The sequence below is a fragment of the Colobus angolensis genome, unplaced genomic scaffold (assembly GCF_000951035.1).
Source record: "Colobus angolensis palliatus isolate OR3802 unplaced genomic scaffold, Cang.pa_1.0 Scaffold309, whole genome shotgun sequence".
NCBI lineage: Eukaryota > Metazoa > Chordata > Mammalia > Primates > Cercopithecidae > Colobus > Colobus angolensis.
The window spans coordinates 1,327,165-1,344,927 of NW_012116366.1; the positions used below are offsets into that span (position 1 = coordinate 1,327,165).

General features: G+C 38.2%; 1 pseudogene; it reads left to right on the plus strand.

The window, feature by feature from the left end:
• The first annotated feature begins 2,650 nt into the window (after positions 1 to 2,650).
• Positions 2,651 to 3,289, plus strand: LOC105517840 (annotated as a pseudogene).
• Positions 3,290 to 17,763: the final 14,474 nt, after the last annotated feature.

Sequence of the window (17,763 nt, forward strand, 5' to 3'; positions counted from 1 at the left end):
CTACTCTTTATCTACTAAGGTTAACTTCAATGGGACTCGCTGCTTGGCTAGCTCAAACTCTGTCATCCTACTAGCTAAGCAATGGCATCTCATCACTAAACAGTCTTGTGATAACTGTCTATTTCTGTAATTTTCACTGAAGAGAGCTACCAGGTGCCTCTCCAGAAACATTCTAGGAGAGCAGAACCTACCCTTTAAAGAAATGAGATTTTATCTCATTTGGAAAAATCCTCAGCCCATTAGTTTTTGGCAGGACACGTGCTACCTTGCAACGCAACCCCATTTCATGTGTTTCGAGGTTTCAGATAGAGAAGACCTAAAGTGGTGGTTACATTGTGTGCCTTTCAGTGCTTCATTTTAAATCTCCTGGAAAGTCTGTCCTCTGGACTGAGAACTTACACACAGCAATAAGCATCATTCACCCTGACTTCTTAATAGCATCAGATGCAAAACAAATCTGGCTTGTGAATGGCAGACTCAGCCCAGGACTGAACAGGAGCTACATAAAATCAGAATATGCTCCATGGATATCAGCAATCAGTATGATGTTCTTGGACGAAGAACGTAATACGTTTCCAACAAGTGGCTTATTCCTATGCCATTTTATTATCTCTTGGCATATTTCCATATGAGTACCTAATTAGGCCTGGAGGAAGGAGATAAAGCAAAGCCAATGGATACAGTAACCTCAGATTTAAAATGTCCACATATTCTTTAGTTTGAATCATGGCACACACAAAGAAGTTCCTATATTTGGCAAAAGAAGAAAATGTGAAAATAAGCAGAGGGGGAGGAGCAAATATTCATTTTCAGAAACAGCTAAGGCTCTGACTAGAACATAGATAGAATCTAGTCTAATTCTTTCCATATAGCCAGCCAGTGTTCAGCAAACATTTGTTGCAATGGAGCCTTATTTGAAAGCTGTATTGTTGTAGCCAGAGTTCACTTCAATGATAAGGAAAATAAGTCTCACAAGTGGATCCACAGGGCAAGCTCACTGAGGAAGGAAATAAGCTTTGTATCCCCTCAGTGCTATGTAAAAGGCAGATGATCAACAAATAGGTATTGAACAAATGGACAAGTGAACAAATGAATAGCCGAATCCTTCAGTGACCTCAGCCTTCCAGCACTGCCTGCACCACACAATCATGCTTAAAATGAAATGCTCCATTCCGATACTATTAAAAAGTTTGAAATTTTCTATCATAAACTTAGATTTTATGCTTCAAGCTGAGAGTGTTTTTTACTTGGCTAATAGCACCTCCTCTGGCTTTTTCCTCCCTTACATAGACATTTTGGCCCGTATTTACCCTCTATGATGTAGCAGACACAGGTGTTGCTACAAATTTCGTGTCGCACTGCACTGCAGGACTTACAGCATGTTCTATCATGGAACCACGTTCTGGCCTTAATAAAACACAGCACCACACAGCATGGCATTCACTATAATCTAATTAAATACAATGCCAAGGGAAATATGTCACTGTGATGGTGAAACACACATGCTATTTCCTTCTCTTCTCCATGAAAGGGGCAGCTAAGGCATAATTTAGGAAGAAGGTATTTAACACAGTGAGGTTCTGCAGCTTGCCAGCAAAACAAAAGGAAAAAAAATGAGGATGTAGGGGAGAGGACACAGAGAAATATGAGGAGGAAGGGGAAGACACAATACGGAATCAGTAGTATTTCTACTCTTTTTCCCTACTTAAACCAAAATCTCAGAGAATTTCTGAACTTAAAGATTTGAGAGAAGCAGAAGTGTCTCTCAGCAAAGAGTAAAAGGCAAAAGATTTAAAAAAAAAAAAAAAAAAAAGTCTTGTTCTTACCCACATTATTGGCCTACTTCTAAAAGAATTGGTTTAAATAGACCCCCCCAAAAGAGTGAAAATTTGTTTTGCTTCCGTCTTAACAAAGAGTTAATGCAAGAACCATCACCAAGAGTCAGGATATCTGGGTTCTTGTCCTGGCTGCATTTTTAACGGATTGAAACCTAGGACATGTCAATTCGCATTTGAGGCCCTCAGTTATCTCATTTAAAAGACGATAATTAATTAGTTTAATTATCAATGCTAAGATTCCACCATTGATTTTACATAAGAATACCTACCTATTTGCATTTCTGTCTAACCTAGTCAATCTGAAATTTCTGTTAGGGTCAGTAAAAGCTGTATCTTACAATACAGGTATACATAAGCATAGGATAATAAACATAACACACAACAAGCACAAGTCTCCAATTTCCTCACACGCTGCAGCCTAGAATACTTGGACATATGAAGGACTACAGTACTTGCAAAGTTGATTTATTGATGGTCAAAGAGCAAGCTAGTGCCCTCCTTCTGGCAAGCATCTCCAAATCTCTCTGATAGGGTCTTGAAGTCCCTTTCTCAGCTTATGGGGTAAAAAAAAAAAAAAACAAACAAACAAAAAAAAAACATGCCTTGCTCCTCATAAAAAGAGAATGGCATCTTACTTCCATGAACTACCTTTAAAGAATCCTCTCTGTCAGATACTAGAGGCAAGCTCAGGCCTAGTTTAAGCCACTTTTAACATGCCATGTGAGGGTGGGTATAACATCTCTTTTAAAAATGGGGGGCACAAGGCCCCCGCCACCGCTCCAGCGCTGTGCAGCCAGCGCCGCTGCACTGCCATGACGACCTCGTCCACCTGGCAGGTGCGCCACAACTACCACCAGGACTCAGAGGCTACCATCAACCGCCAGATCAGCCTGGAGCTCTACGCCTCCTACATTTACCTGTCCATGTCTTACTACTTTGACCGCCATAATGTGGCTTTGAAGAACTTTGCCAAATACTTTCTTCACCAATCTCATGAGGAGAGGGAATATGCCGAGAAACTGATGAAACTGCAGAACCAACAAGGTGGCCGAATCTTCCTTCAGGATATCAAGAAACCAGACTATGACGACTGAGAGAGCAGGCTGAATGCGACGGAGTGTGCATTACATTTGGAAAAAAAAATGTGAATCAGTCACTACTGGAACTGCACAAACTGGCCACTGACAAAAATGACCCCCATTTGTGTGACTTCATTGAGACACATTACCTGAATGAGCAGGTGAAAGCCATCAAAGAATCGGGTGACCACGTGACCAACTTGCACAAAATGGGAGCACTCGAATCTGGCTTGGCAGAGCATCTCTTTGACAAGCACACCCTGGGAGACAGTGATAATGAAAGCTAAGCCTCAGGAGAATTTCCCCATAGCCATGGGGTGACTTCCCTGGTCACCAAGGCAGTGCATGCATGTTGGGGTTTCCTTTACCTTTTCTATACGTTGTACCAAAACATCCACTTAAGTTCTTTGATTTCTACCATTCCTTCAAAAAAGAAATCTGGTACCCCCCCCAAAAAATGGGGGACAATGGTCATCTACTGTCCTTAGCTTTGGACTTCAGTTAAAATTCCAAAACAACAAGAAAAATCTCATTTAAAATCTGGTTAGAAACATATTACATTTTAAACAGCCCAAAGATAGTTTGTTTGTTTTTGTTTTTTGTTTGTTTGTTTGTTTTTTACCAGACTCCCTCTTGTAAAAAAAAAAAAGAAAGAAAGAAAAGAAAAGAAAACCTAGTCTTTCTTCCAGTCTTTCTTAACTCATCATGATGACACTATCCAACCTGCCAGCTGCTCAAACCACAAGTCTAGAACACAGCCTCCATTTTTCTTCTTCCCTACTTCCAACCCAGCAGCAAGTCATGTTGGCTCCATGTCCTCCATTGCCAACCTAGATCCAAGCCACTGTCATCACTGAGATTCTTACAAGAGCCCAACTGGTCCCTTAGCTTTCACTCTTGCCCCACTACAGTCCATCCATCACCCAGTGGCCAGAGTGATCTTCTAAACATGTAAAGTACATTATGTTGCACTCTGGTTAAAGCATCCCAATGGCTTTCTAAACTACTCAAAATAAAATCCAAGAAGGGCTCCACATTACCAGGCCCACTGGTTGCACTATCCCAACTATTTACTGCCTTCCAATCAAACATTCATTTCCACCTCTGGGTCTTTGTATGCATTCTTTCCTCTCCTGGGAACACTCTACATTTAGATCTTTGACATTTAGGTCACAATTGAAATGCCCCCTTCTCCATGAGGCCCTCCCTCATCATCCATCCCACCCGTGGAATCCCAACTATTCACTATCCCGTGAATAGTTCTATTCATAATCTGAAATGCTCTCATGCATTTATTTGTTTGAGCAAGGGCACCACTATATGCCTAAAGAGCAGGACCCGGCCATCGTTCTCACTCACTGGATTTTTTTCTGAATGAATGAATTTTGTCCTTGGACTTAATGTGTGAAGCAGTTCTTCAGTGAACCCATCTGTGGGTATGATTAACAGGAATGAATCTTCAGAGAAAGTATCAAACTAATAAAAAGACTGTTGGCATCCCTTCTTGAGTTACTGTTTTAAATCAAAATTTTTATACAACATTTAAAGTGTTTAATTCCAAAAGGGCTTATTTCTGAATCAGTTCAAAGGTACTGGGGTGGAGAGGGAGGGGGTTGAGATAATGACACATAAACCTTGACTTCATTCTTAAGATTTTATTAAATAAATGTGCCACCTAAACTAGAAGAGGGGAGCATTTTTCCAACTACACATCAGCCAAAACCTACAAAACTCCATTAAAAGTAGAGAAAACATCTCAGCAGTTTTTTATCTAAAAAGGGACACTTTTGAGGGTTAAGTGGAGTGCTATTAATAAAGATACAGTACTGAGACAACAGCATATACTCATATTGTCACCCTAGTTAAGGGTCAGATAGGTAAATTCAAAAATGAGATTCAGTAGTTTATTCAGGCTACTTTTTTGGGTTTTTTTATGAAGAGTGTGTTGGATTGTAGATTGTTGTGAAGAGAAACTAGAAGGAATGAGAGTGTACTATGAAAGAAATAAATAGAAAACAATTATTTTAAAAAATAGAGTGAAATAAACACTACTAAATAATTAAAACAAACATTTTAGGAATACATTTTGGTGAAAGACAGGAGCATGAGAAAAAAAGAAGAGTGACTAGACAACAGAAAGACAAATAAACAAAGAGAATGGTAGATGAAAGAAAGTCACAGAGAAGCAGAGGAGCTGAAAAGAAGGGCAGTGTCATTCATAGACCCAAGAAGTTATCACAGATTTCCCAGAAAGAAGATGGTGAGATGGAGACTGGCAACCTGTATGTTTACTAAAAAGAGCTCTTGGGATTAACACTTGTAGAAACATAGGAAAGGAGGTGGATTTGGGCAGAGGGAGAAGTTAACCTTCAATGCAGGACGAACAGAGGCTTCTACCTATCCCTCAAGAAGTTCTGGAGCTGGGATGGCTTTTCTAAGTTGTCCTAAGTTGGAGCTAGGGAGCCAGGTCTTTATACTCAAGTGTTACTCAGCTACTGGACAGAGACCAGTAACTGAGTAAACATGATTTTGAGGGAGGCAGTTTTCTTCAGCTGAGCTCATCTCCAGATAGAGCTAAAAGCTCCAGACAGAGCTGAAAACTCCAGACAGAGCTTCTGTCTGCACAGAAGCCTAGTGTCTAGATAGGTCATTTTGGTTCTTCCTCTTTCTTTTTGTCTATACATGTGACCTTCCACATATTTCTGTTCTTCCTTTCCATGCATATGAAGGAAGTATGTGCATACACCAGTTTCTCAACATTTATCCTGACATATGCTTTTGGGTTAAAATATCCTTGAGAGCGTAATTTCCACATTTTCCTTATTGTATTATCTCAGTATCTGCTAAAATAAAACAGACTCACATGGTAGATGTTCAATAAATCACTTTCCAGAGTCAAAATGGGATTCAATCTGACCTCCAGGGCCTCCCGCAATCTGGAGCCAATTGTACATGACCACGTCCTTCCTTGTGTTAATCTCTGGTGAAAAAACTGCCCAATTTTTTTCTTAAATTGATATAATTTTATTTTGCCTAAATCATCATTCCTTTCCTCATGGCTGGCTACCTCTACAATGCCAAGAGCAATCTTCTCTCCATCTTGAATCTTATCAGTGAGAACACACATAATTTGAACATTGTCATCATCATGAATGACTACTTTTAGTAAAACTAAACTTCCTCCAAAAGTTCTGAATATCCATGCTTAATTTATCTACTTATCTTTCACATTTCCAAAACATCAAATAAGTTTAGTTTTAAAAAATGATGTCTACATGAGAATAATGTGAAAAGTTATTTGCCTATATAATACTCTATCCTGTTCTTTCCCTAACAAACTTGCTACAAACATATAGCAAGATCCATAGGGAAAAATCTGAGCCCATTTGCAAATTGTCATATGAGGACTGCTCAAATGCAGAAGGAAACTGAGATTTTTAAGTATGTGGAGTAATTTTTATAAGTCACTATTTTAAAACCCCTTTAAAATGCTTGAGATTTCATTTGCTAGGAGAAATAATCTTTAAACTGATAATTGTCTAAAAATAGTTCTGTTTTAATTAAATATTATTTAATTCCTTTTACTTCACTTAAATTTACTGGATTTTTTAAATGTATAACTCAGTTTGCCAATTTTTAAAAAAATTTCAATAGCTTTTGGGGTACATGTGGTTTGTGGTTACATAGATGAATTCTATAAGTGGCGAATTCTGAACTTCTAGTGCGCCCATCACCTGAGCAGTGTACACTGTACCCAATACATAGTCTGTTGTCACCCACCCCCTCCCAACGTCCCCCAACCCTGAGTTCCCAAAGTGTATTATATCACTCTTTATGTCTAAGACATTATTTCATTCTTTTTTATGGCTGAGTAGTATTACATGGTCTATATATATCACATTTTCTTTATCCACTCGATGGTCAGTGGGCACTTAGGTTCCATATATTTGCAAATGTGAATTGTGCTGCTATAGACATACATGTGCATGTATCTGTGTCTTTTTCACATGCTGACTTATTTTCCTTTGGATAGATACCCAGTAGTGAGATTGCTGGATCAAATGGTAGATCTACTTTTAGTTCTTTAAGGAATCTACATACTGCTCTCCATAGAGGCTGTACTAATTTATATTCCCACCAGCAATGTAAGTGTTCCCTTCTGCCACATCCACACCAACATCTACTGTTTTTCTACTTTTTAATTCTAGTTTACCATTTTTTCTAAGGATTCTTAGATATTTGTGATAAGTAGATTTTTCAGTATCCTGTTAGAAATTTTAGCTTCTCCCTTGACTCTTCTCCACCAGCTGAGAAAAGTTACTGGATGCCTTAGTAGCTTTGACAAAATAGGTTGACACCTTCAGAAAAACTTAAATGGGGGACAAGCAGAACTCAATAATAACGTCCTATTTCTAACTACAAGAAAAGTAAAACTCTATATTACTATGTAAATGGATTTAAAGTAAATTTTCTCTCATGGATTATATTCCCAATGAGGCAGCATAATACAACCAGACAGACTGAGTTCAATGTGCTGATCAGCAGTGTGACTTGCGACAAGTGTCTTTTCTGCCCTGAGCCTTGATTTCCTCACCTATAAAATGACAGTCTCTACAGCCACCATGAGGATTCAATAGACACTTAACACAGTATCTTGTACACAGTAAGTAACTCATAAAATAGCAGTTATTATTAACTTTTGTTTAGGGTAAATGCTTAAAATATATGAAATGTTAATTATGAACACATACAATGTTGTATGTTTACATCCATCAACTGAACACCAAGTTTTGTTTAATGATGATGCACTCCAGATTCATAATTAGGCAAACAAATGCAGTAATCCCCCTTTATCCAGCGTTTCACTTTCTGAGGTTTCAGTTACCCATGTTCAACTGCAGTCCTAAAATAATAAATGGAAAATTCCAGATGTAAAAAATTTGCATGCTTAAAATTGTGCTGTTCTGAGTAGCACAAGAAAATCTCTCACCATCCTCTTCTGTCTTCCACCCCACCCTCCACCAGACATGAATTATCCTTTGCCCAACCTATCCACACTGCATATGGTACTTGCCCATTGGCCACCTAGTAGCCATCCCAGTTACCAGATTGAAAATACATAGTCTATACTGTATATACAGGATTTAGTACTATACACAGTTTCAGGCATTCACTGGAGGTCTTGGACCATATTTCCTTCTAATAAGGGGGACCACTGCAATTAGGAAACACCTGCTTCTTTTGTATATCATGTCTTGGGCTAGCCTCAAAGTTAAGTACAAGCCAGCTAATTATTTCTGATGGTCTTTATTTTTTCCTTCTTAAAAGAATTAAGAAATTCATCTTGTTTTACTCTTAATAAATATCAAACTGAGGACAGGGCCACACACAACTGGTCGTAATTAGAAATACACATAATCATTCCACGATAAATTACTTTGTTAATATGTTCAGGTGAGTCTTTACATAGAGGAATATCCTCCACTAGCCATTTATCTTACATCTTTTTACTTTAGCATGCTACAAAGTACTAAAAATACATACATTGCCCAACAAATCCATGATGATGACCAATGAGAATATTTCCCTGGATACATGCTTTAAAACATCAGGAAATATTTTCTTTTTATTATTATTAATGAAGATATTTCTTTAACATCGACTTTCCTTTTTTTTTTTTTTTTTAGACAGAGTATCACTCTGTTTCCCAGACTAGAGTGCAGTGCAACGATCCTGGCTCACTGCAACCTCCACCTCCCAGGTTCAAGCGATTCTTCTGCCTCAGCCTCCCAAGTTGCTGGGATTACAGGTGCATGCCACCACACCCACCTAATTTTTGTATTTTTAGTAAAGACAGGGTTTCACCATGTTGGCCAGGCTGGTCGCAAGCTCCTGATCTCAGATAATCCACCTGCCTTGGCCTCCCAAAGTGCTGGGATTACAGGCAGGAGCCACTGTGCCTGGCCCAACTTTACATTTTTGATGCTTGTCGACACTAACAACAAGATTAAGAAAAGCTTTGAACAACTGACCACTCACTCACCTCACATAAGAATTATCTGGCAGCTTATTAAGTTAAATTATTACTGAAGGCTTGCTGTGTAGCTAAAGAACATCAGCTAATTAGGTTCCATGAGAAATGGGAAAGTTTGGGAAAAGTGTGAACTAAACACCAAGCAACTGGGCATCTATTGATCTGGCTGTTTTTCTATTTTTAATTAGAAATTGACTTCCACAGTCATTTTACATTAGTAACAGAGTAAAACAAGCAGGAGAGATTTGGAGTATTCAGACATTTACCTAAAAACCTGATGTAATATCCTGTTTCTGCAAATGCAGTATTAAGTGGAGCATTGAAGTAATTATCTGGATAATTAAAAATCTCATGATATGCTATCAAGGGGAAAGGGTGGGAAGTAGAGAATGGAGACTCAAATTACCCATTAAAAAATCATTACCTCTATTTTAACCACTATTAGTTTCCAAATGGAATGCCTCATTTAGATGACAAGAATCTCCAAAACAAAGAAAATATTCCAGTGTGATTATGTGATCATGTAATTGAAAAACAATTACTCATATCTATAAAAAGAGAGGAACTATGTCTACAGAATCACAAGTCCAAATTATTTATGTTTTCCCACAGTGTCAGCCTTGCCCAAATTCAAATGCAAACTCAAATGAGAAGCAATAGAACAAGATTTTCAACGTGTTTGAAATTCTAGTAGACTGGCTTTCCCTCCCTTGCTTCCACCAATGAGATCATAGCAGTTGTAAAATATATACAAAAGTTAACTCCAAAAGACCATGGGAAATTGGCTTGAAAGCGGAAGTAAACTTGGAATCATTAATTCAGAGATCATTGACACCATCAAAGCATTTCATTTTAGCCGTCATATCGAGATTTACTAAATCTTTTCCCCAACGTGAAAACTGATAGAATATAAGCCAGGACTATTAATACGAGCCCAGATCTGACTTTCTACCTTCCTATTTAGTAGGCTTTGGCAGCAGCCTGTCTTCTCAGGACAAGAGGATAATGCCAGGTCTGGTCAGGACCAATCCAACCCATAGGTTATCACCTCACATGCATATAAATTATTCTCTTTGAGGGACTCATACATCAAGCTTTCTTTTGACAATTTAACATGAAAAGTTGTGTCACAGTGATCTGTCCCTGAGTTCACACTCTTTGAGCAGGTTGAATGAAGTAAAATAAACCCACCATCTGTTCCTGACACTTGTTTAATTTTGGAGGGAATCTAAAATTTGACTAACTCTGTAAAAGGAGCTGAGAAAACGTAAACAAAGCCTCTTAATTTAAAATTGACTAAACGCATGTTTTTCCTACTTTCAGACAATCTGCTGTCTTCCAGCTGTGCTTGCTCAATTCTGCATCATTCTGGGAGCCCTGGTGTCACAGCAGTGAATAGGCAGGGTTCAGTGCAGATGAGATGGTGCCAACCTGGCCTCCTCTGCAGCATACAAATAAGTGCCCTGATGAAAGATTAATAATGCAGAGCACAGCAAGGTAGACGGCTTGGCACAGCCCTGAACGCACATGAACAGAAGCAGCCAGGACTCGCCAACCCAAATGTGTCTGCACAGTCTCTGACTGTCTACAAGTGTGCTTGGCCTCCTAATTGCCAGTCTCCTTTCCCGTCACCCTCAAGGGCTTCATGAATAAAGATGAAGGACAAGCACTTTCTGCTTCCCTTTAGTACCTCAGCAGGTGCACACTTAATAAACTTTTTTATTTCTTTGGGTACAAATGACCTCAGAGATTCTGCAAACCCAAAACTGTCATCATTTTTTCTCTTTTCATCTACAAAAATACGCCCCAGTTACTGAGGAAGAGGAGAAGGGAATGCATGGATGACAACAGTAAAAGAAACAAACTAATCTCAAATGCAGAATGTCCATGCAGAAAATATCCACCCACTGTGACAAATATGCCTCACTCCTTACCAATCCATCTGCTACACTTACCAAAGAAAAGCCACCAAATTCAAAAATGCTAAAAAGTGTTAGCATGTGATAAGGAGTCCCCAGTGTCTCCATGAAAGATATACAAATATCTTTGGAATGAGAAATATGGATTGTATTAATTTGATGGTCATTTGAAAGGATGGCTGGCCCCAACCCCTGTGGCTGAATGCAACCTATGGAAGCTCCACGGGCAGCCATCAGAGAACACATCAAGAGGAAAAACGGACTTTACAGAGCTTTTTCACACAGGGATTTACAATCAGATTTCAACCTTCAACAGACCCACAATAATATTACAATATAAAGCCACAAATGTGTGAGTGAGCCAGCCAACAACTGAACACATTTTTAAAGTCACAATGATCTAAAAGTGGATTTGTTTTTACATGTGGCAGCTTCTTTCACTCCACAGTCAGTAGCGCCTAACTGGCATTTGCTAAATTTATGGAATGAATCGGTGGATTAACAGTGATAAATTACAGGTCCTGCCACTGACAGGGTTTTGCTTCCCAAAATGTTCGCTGCCTCTTTCTTTCAAGCAGTTGGGATGGCTTCCTATGATGCATACACCAAAATTCATCGTCAACTATAAATAAGAGGGCAAAGCATGAAACTCAAGGGAAATACAAACTAAAGCGGTAAGACAAAGTAAGGCGAAGACAAAAATACAAACACATTGGATTCAGTTCATAAGGACCCATCGAGTTTCTTCCAAGCTTCCTGAGAGTTAAAAGAAAGAGAAAACGTTTTTCAGCAACACACACATGTGTGTTACCAGAGAGGATACAACATCCCACTTCCGCAGAAAAACCAAATTCTCAATCAGCACTGGTATTACCAAAAAATTGTACGTGTGGTTTTACAAAGGGGATGCCTTGTCCTGCTGTTACACGAATATGTCAGGACTGCTCCCGCCTCCAGCCTCTGCAGCTACTGTTCTGCTGCCTGGAATGTTCTGTTCCCTGTAATTCACACAACTCACTCCCTCACTGCCTCAAGTCCTAGCTCAAATGTCATTGTTTCGATGGGACCTTTCCCAACAATCCCACTTAAAATTGCTAACCTCCATCCTCATCCTTGCACTCCCTCCCCCTTCTTTCTGGTTTATTTTTCTGTATAGCATCTACCATCATTTTAACATACCACATACTTATTTTTTTAATTGGCTTACCACCAGCTAGAATGTAGGTTCCCCCAGACCAGAATTTTCCTCTGTTTTGTTCACTGCTATATCCTAGGGCCTGTGCCAGTATCTGCAAGTTTACTGAATGAATGGATAAACGTACAATAGTCTAAACAATATTATTATGACAAATGCAATAGTTTCCCATGGTGAAGTAATTCCAGTGGATAAGATAATGTGATCCTGTTATATGAACATCTAGTGATGTGGCTTGATCGCAGGTCAGATGTAAACCACCTACAATGACTCTTAATCATATCTGGTCACAGATTCCTTTGAGACTTAGGAAAGAGATAAACCTTCTAATATAGTTGCTATGGTTTGAATGCTTGTGTCTCCTCCAAAATTCATATGTTGAAACTTAATCACCAATATGATAGTAATAAGACGCGAGGCCGTCCCAGACACTGAAACTGCCAGCACCTTGATCTTGGACTTCCAGCCTCCAAAACTGTGATAAATAAGTTTCTATTATGTGTAAATTACCCAGTCACAGGTATTTTGTTATAGCAGAACAAACAGACTAAAACAGCAGTGCTATACAACAAAAAGATAATGTGAGTCATATAGCATGGTAAATTTTCAAGAAGCCACATTTTAAAAGCTAAATTAATATTAACACTATATTGTATACACCTAAGTTACCATTTCAACATGTAATCAGTATAAAATATTATTGAGATACGTTATGCCCTTTTTGTAGTAAATCTTTGAAATCTGGTGTCTATTTCATTCATATTAGATACATTTCAAGTGTTCAATAGCATACATTGGCCAGGTGCAGTGGCTCATGCCTGTAATCCCAACACTATGGCAGGCTGAGGCAGGAGGGTCACTTGAGACTGGGTAACTGAGGCTGCAGTGAGCTATGATAGCACCACTGCACTCCAGCCTGGGTGCCAGAGCAAGATCCTGTCGCTCTCTCTACATGTGTATATATATATGTAACACACATAGCTAGTGGATACTATATTGGATAGCACAACTATAACCAGACAAATTTCACATATATCCATACACAGAAATTTTCAAATACAATTTTGGAGGTCTCAGGGTCTGTGAAACCCATCTATGGATTCCTAAGGAATTCTAGACCCTAGTTAAGAATCTTTAATGGGATTGAGAAAAAATATCCACTGGAAATCAGTTATTCCACAAGAGAAACTCATTCATTCCTTCACACATTCATTATTAATTCATGAACATGTACATTCTTATCCAGATCCTTTACTTGGCCCTGAGACACATGGTAATACATTTAATCCTGATACTTCAAATGAGAATAGTCATTTCTGACTTTCCTGTCCCAGAAACCTAGAAAATAATTCAGTAAGCTCAGACAAGATACCAAACTTCCCAAAGGAGTCTGTTTTTTTCCCAACTCTAAATATAATTCTTCTTAGCATCCTTGTAAAATGATGTGCCTTTAAGTCTATAATTGCTACATTGTTCGTGTTGTGCCTTTTGGGAGAGAAAAAAGCCTAAAGTTTTATAGCTCCCAGTCCCCAATCAGCTATATGCCATAAAACGAAATGGGTCTCTCCAGTGGGTTGGACCAGTCCTGGCCTTTCCAAAACAGCAAGGTGACCCATCCTTGGTCACCACCTGCACATTTGTTAAGACTCAGCTGAAATATCACTTTCTCTGTAATAAATCTTGGAACTCCTCAAAGTAGGACTGCCAGATAAAACACTGGACACTCAGAAAACTTACATTTCAAATTTTTAAAAAACAATTTTTATCTGATTTTTCTATGCAATACTTGGGACATACTTATATCAAAAATTATTGTTTATCTAAAATTTAAACTTTATTTTTATTTGTTAAATCTGGTAACCCTATCACAAAGACAAATTTATTTTCCCCCATCTTAAAGAGATATATGAGTCTATAGTCCTTTAAGCAAAACCTTGGAGCCAGAAAGCTCTTCCCATCCTTATTACAACTAGATCAACGAGGAATTTCTGCCTAGGTGGGGCTGGCTGTGAAGCAGCGTCATCAAAGAGGAGTGGTGAGAGAGGTCCACATCCAGTGGCGGTGGCAGTGAAAGTGACAGTGTTGGCAGTAGGCCATCTGGAAGAGTAAATGGTTCCACTGGCTAAAGCTACAGTTGTCCTCAGGACAAACCTATTCTCGGCTGAAGCTGTGTAAATGTGAGCACTGACCAAAGATGGCCCAAGCTAGCAACACGTTCCTGGTCAATCCTGATGCTATATGTATGCATCAAGGAGATACAAAAGGACCCAGCGGAAAGTAAAATCAAGGCAGACCTGAATACAGCTTTAACTTTGATTGTGCTCTAATATGCGCACACACACACACACTCACTCCAGCAGATGACAGAAGCCTTTTTTCTTTCAAAACAGACACTTATTTTCTTACAGTTCTGGAGGCTAGAAGTCTGAGATGAAGCAGGGGTGGTTTCTTCTGAGGCCTCTCTCATTGGCTTGTATGTGTCTTCACATGGTTGTCACTCTGCGTCTTGGGTCACAGTCTTAACACAAATTCTGTCCTATCAATGGCTAGTCACTAAGCTATGTATGCAGACACATATGACCCCTAGGAAGCCATGCCTACAAATAAAAATGAGAATGTAAAAAAAATTAGCAAAAACATCAGTGGCTACACACAGTGGGAGAGACAAGGTTTTCAAATCCCAGGCAATTATTAAACCAACAGCAACACAACTTTAGCTGACACGAGAGAGCAGGAAATCAGAATTCATAATTGTTACCACATATTACCTAAAACGTCCAGTTTTCAACAAAAAAAATGAGACATAAAATGATAAGCCAAGTGCAATCTATACTCAGGGAAGAAAGTAATCAATAGAAATTGTCTCTGAGTATCTCCAGATGTTCGATTTAGTGGACAAAGACAGCAAAGAAGCTATTATAAATATGTTAAATCAACGAAAGGAAGCATATTTAAGGAATTAAAGTTTTTCATGGTCACACACACTAAGGTGTGTGTGTGTGTCTGTGTATATATATATATATATATGAATTCTACAGCTCTTTTGACTTTCCATGCAGTTGGCAGTACCTGACTGAGAGAAGTAAGTTTCCTGGGTATGCTATAATTTACCTAGGACAATTGCAGTAAGATCAGAGATTGGTTCCTTTGCTTCTGTTTTGTTTTGTTTTGTTTTGCTTTGCTTTTCCTTTTGCAATGAGACCAGAGATTGGCTTCTTTGCTTTTGTTTTATATCTCTCATTGCATCTTATATTAGCACAGTATCAGTAAATACTAGTACAAATAGCAAACTTTTTATGTAGCACACCTGTTAGGCTTCAGTGTGACATGCCTTCCTTTCCAGTAGCAGCTTTGCAAATGGTTTTGGTAAAGACACTCTGTGGGCAAATTACCAGTTTTTTTCATTTATTTGCTGTGTGACTTTGAGCAAGTTTCCTAACCTCTCTGAATTTTCTCATGTATAACACAGTGTTTTTAAAGAAAACTCTACCTTGTGAAGTTCTCATGTGTTCACTGAATAACTATCTTATTGAGCACCTACTATGATCCAGGCGTTATGCAGGTGCTACGGAAGGAGGGATGTACAGGACAAATAAGATACCTAGCTTTCATTCTATTGAAGTGGGGGTGGGGTGGGGAGTATAGACAGTATACAAGGAAGGAGATAACTAATTCAGTAAGATACTTTCAGTGAGTGATGACTGTTATCAAAGAAATTAAACAACCTATTGTTTAACAATAAACCAATAAGTAGAAAATCTCAACAAAGAGACTTAGTTTTTTTAAGAACCAAATGAAAATTTAGGAGCCGAAAAGTACAACTGAAATAAAAAACTGACTAGAATAGCTCAATGGTAGGTTAGTGACTGAAAATAAATCAAGAGAAATTATCTAATCTGAAGAGCAGAGAAAAAAGATTAAAGAAAAATGAATAGAGCTTTCAACACCTGTAGGACAACATCAAGTATATCAGCATACATTTAATGGGAATCTCAGGAAGAAAGGAGAGAAAGAGAAAGGGGCAAAAAAATAAATATTTTTTAAAATTTTGTGGGAAAAATGTTTTTAAGAAATGTATCTACACATCTAAGGATCTAAACAAATCTCAAGTAGGATAAATTTAGATGCCTACACCTATCTCATCATACTCAAATCACTGAAAGCCAAAAAGAAAGAGAGAAATAATTCATTTAAATAGAAAGACAAAAATAATTCATCATGTACAAGGGACCATTAATACGAGCTGACTTCTCATCTGAAACAATGGGAGCCAAAAGCAGGAGAATAGTCCATATGCTGAAGAAAAGAAAAAAATGCCAACTGAGGATTCTATACTCAGCAAAACTATCTTAAAAATGAAGGCAAGATAAAGACATTCCCAAGAAACAAACACAGAAAAGTTATTGCTAGAAACCTGCCTTACCAGACATTCTAAAGTTCTTTATCCTGATAGAAAATGACACCAAACAGTAACTTAAATCCACAAGAAGAAATGAAGTGCATTGAATATGGTAAATATACGAGTTAACATGAAAGATTATTAATATATTTTCCTCATTTCTTTGTTTAAATTCCTTGACAAAATACATGATTTTTATTCTAAAAAGAATTACAACATTGTATGGGTTCAATTTATAACATATAGAGATGTAATATATGTAACAATAACAGTATGAAGTCATGGGGAGAAAAATGAGCTATATTGAAGCAAGGTTTTGTTTTGTTTTTCCTTTTTTTTTTTTTTTTGAGATAGGATCTCACTCTGTCATTCAGGCTGGGGTGCAGTGACACAAAGATGGCTCATTGCAGAGTCGGCCTCCTGGGCTCAAGTGATCCTCCTGAGTCAGCCTCCCATATAGCTGGGACCACAGGTGTGCACCACCACACCCAGCTAATTTTTTAATTATTTGTAGTGATGGGATATCGCTTTGTTGCCCAGGTTGGTCTCAAATTGTGGGCTCAATAATCTTCCTGCCTTAGCCTCGCAAAGTGCCAAGATTACAGGCATGAGCCACCATACCCAAGGTTTTCATTTTTTAATTTTTTTTTTTTACAAAATATGCTAATTTTACAAAGTACTCTGCCATACACTGGCAACCTCTTTAAGACTAAATGTTGCAAAATTATGACTCATTTGTCCATTATATACAGAGAAAAACAAACACAAAAAATGGTGTCTGAAAATGTCCAATTATGAACACACTAGCATGTTACCTTTAGCAGTTTCTTCTCTCCCACCTCCTATGAACCATTAAATAAGTATAGACAGTACTATACTGCTCACAAAGGTGGCTTCACAATTCAATTTCCAAAAGATAACAATTTCTGTGAATTTTACCAAAAAGATATTTACAAAGTGGTATTTTACTACCTCTACATTTAACATATATTGGGCACCTCTAAACATCTAGACAGACTGGATGCTTCAAGTAAGAGGTTAATTTGTCCATTCCACACAGCAGTCTTGAATAAACTGCAAACATGTAACAACAGTTATAATTTGAAAGTCTTCCAAATATGAATATTCTGGCCTAGAACCCTTCCCATCTTCATCAACCCAGTGGGCAAGAATGCTCACATTTTCAGAAGACAATCTTTCCTAGGACTTTTAAAACAAATTGTACAAAATATATTAGTTTACTAACTACTTTGGACATACACTGGCAACCTCTTTAACATCTACAAACACTGGATGTTG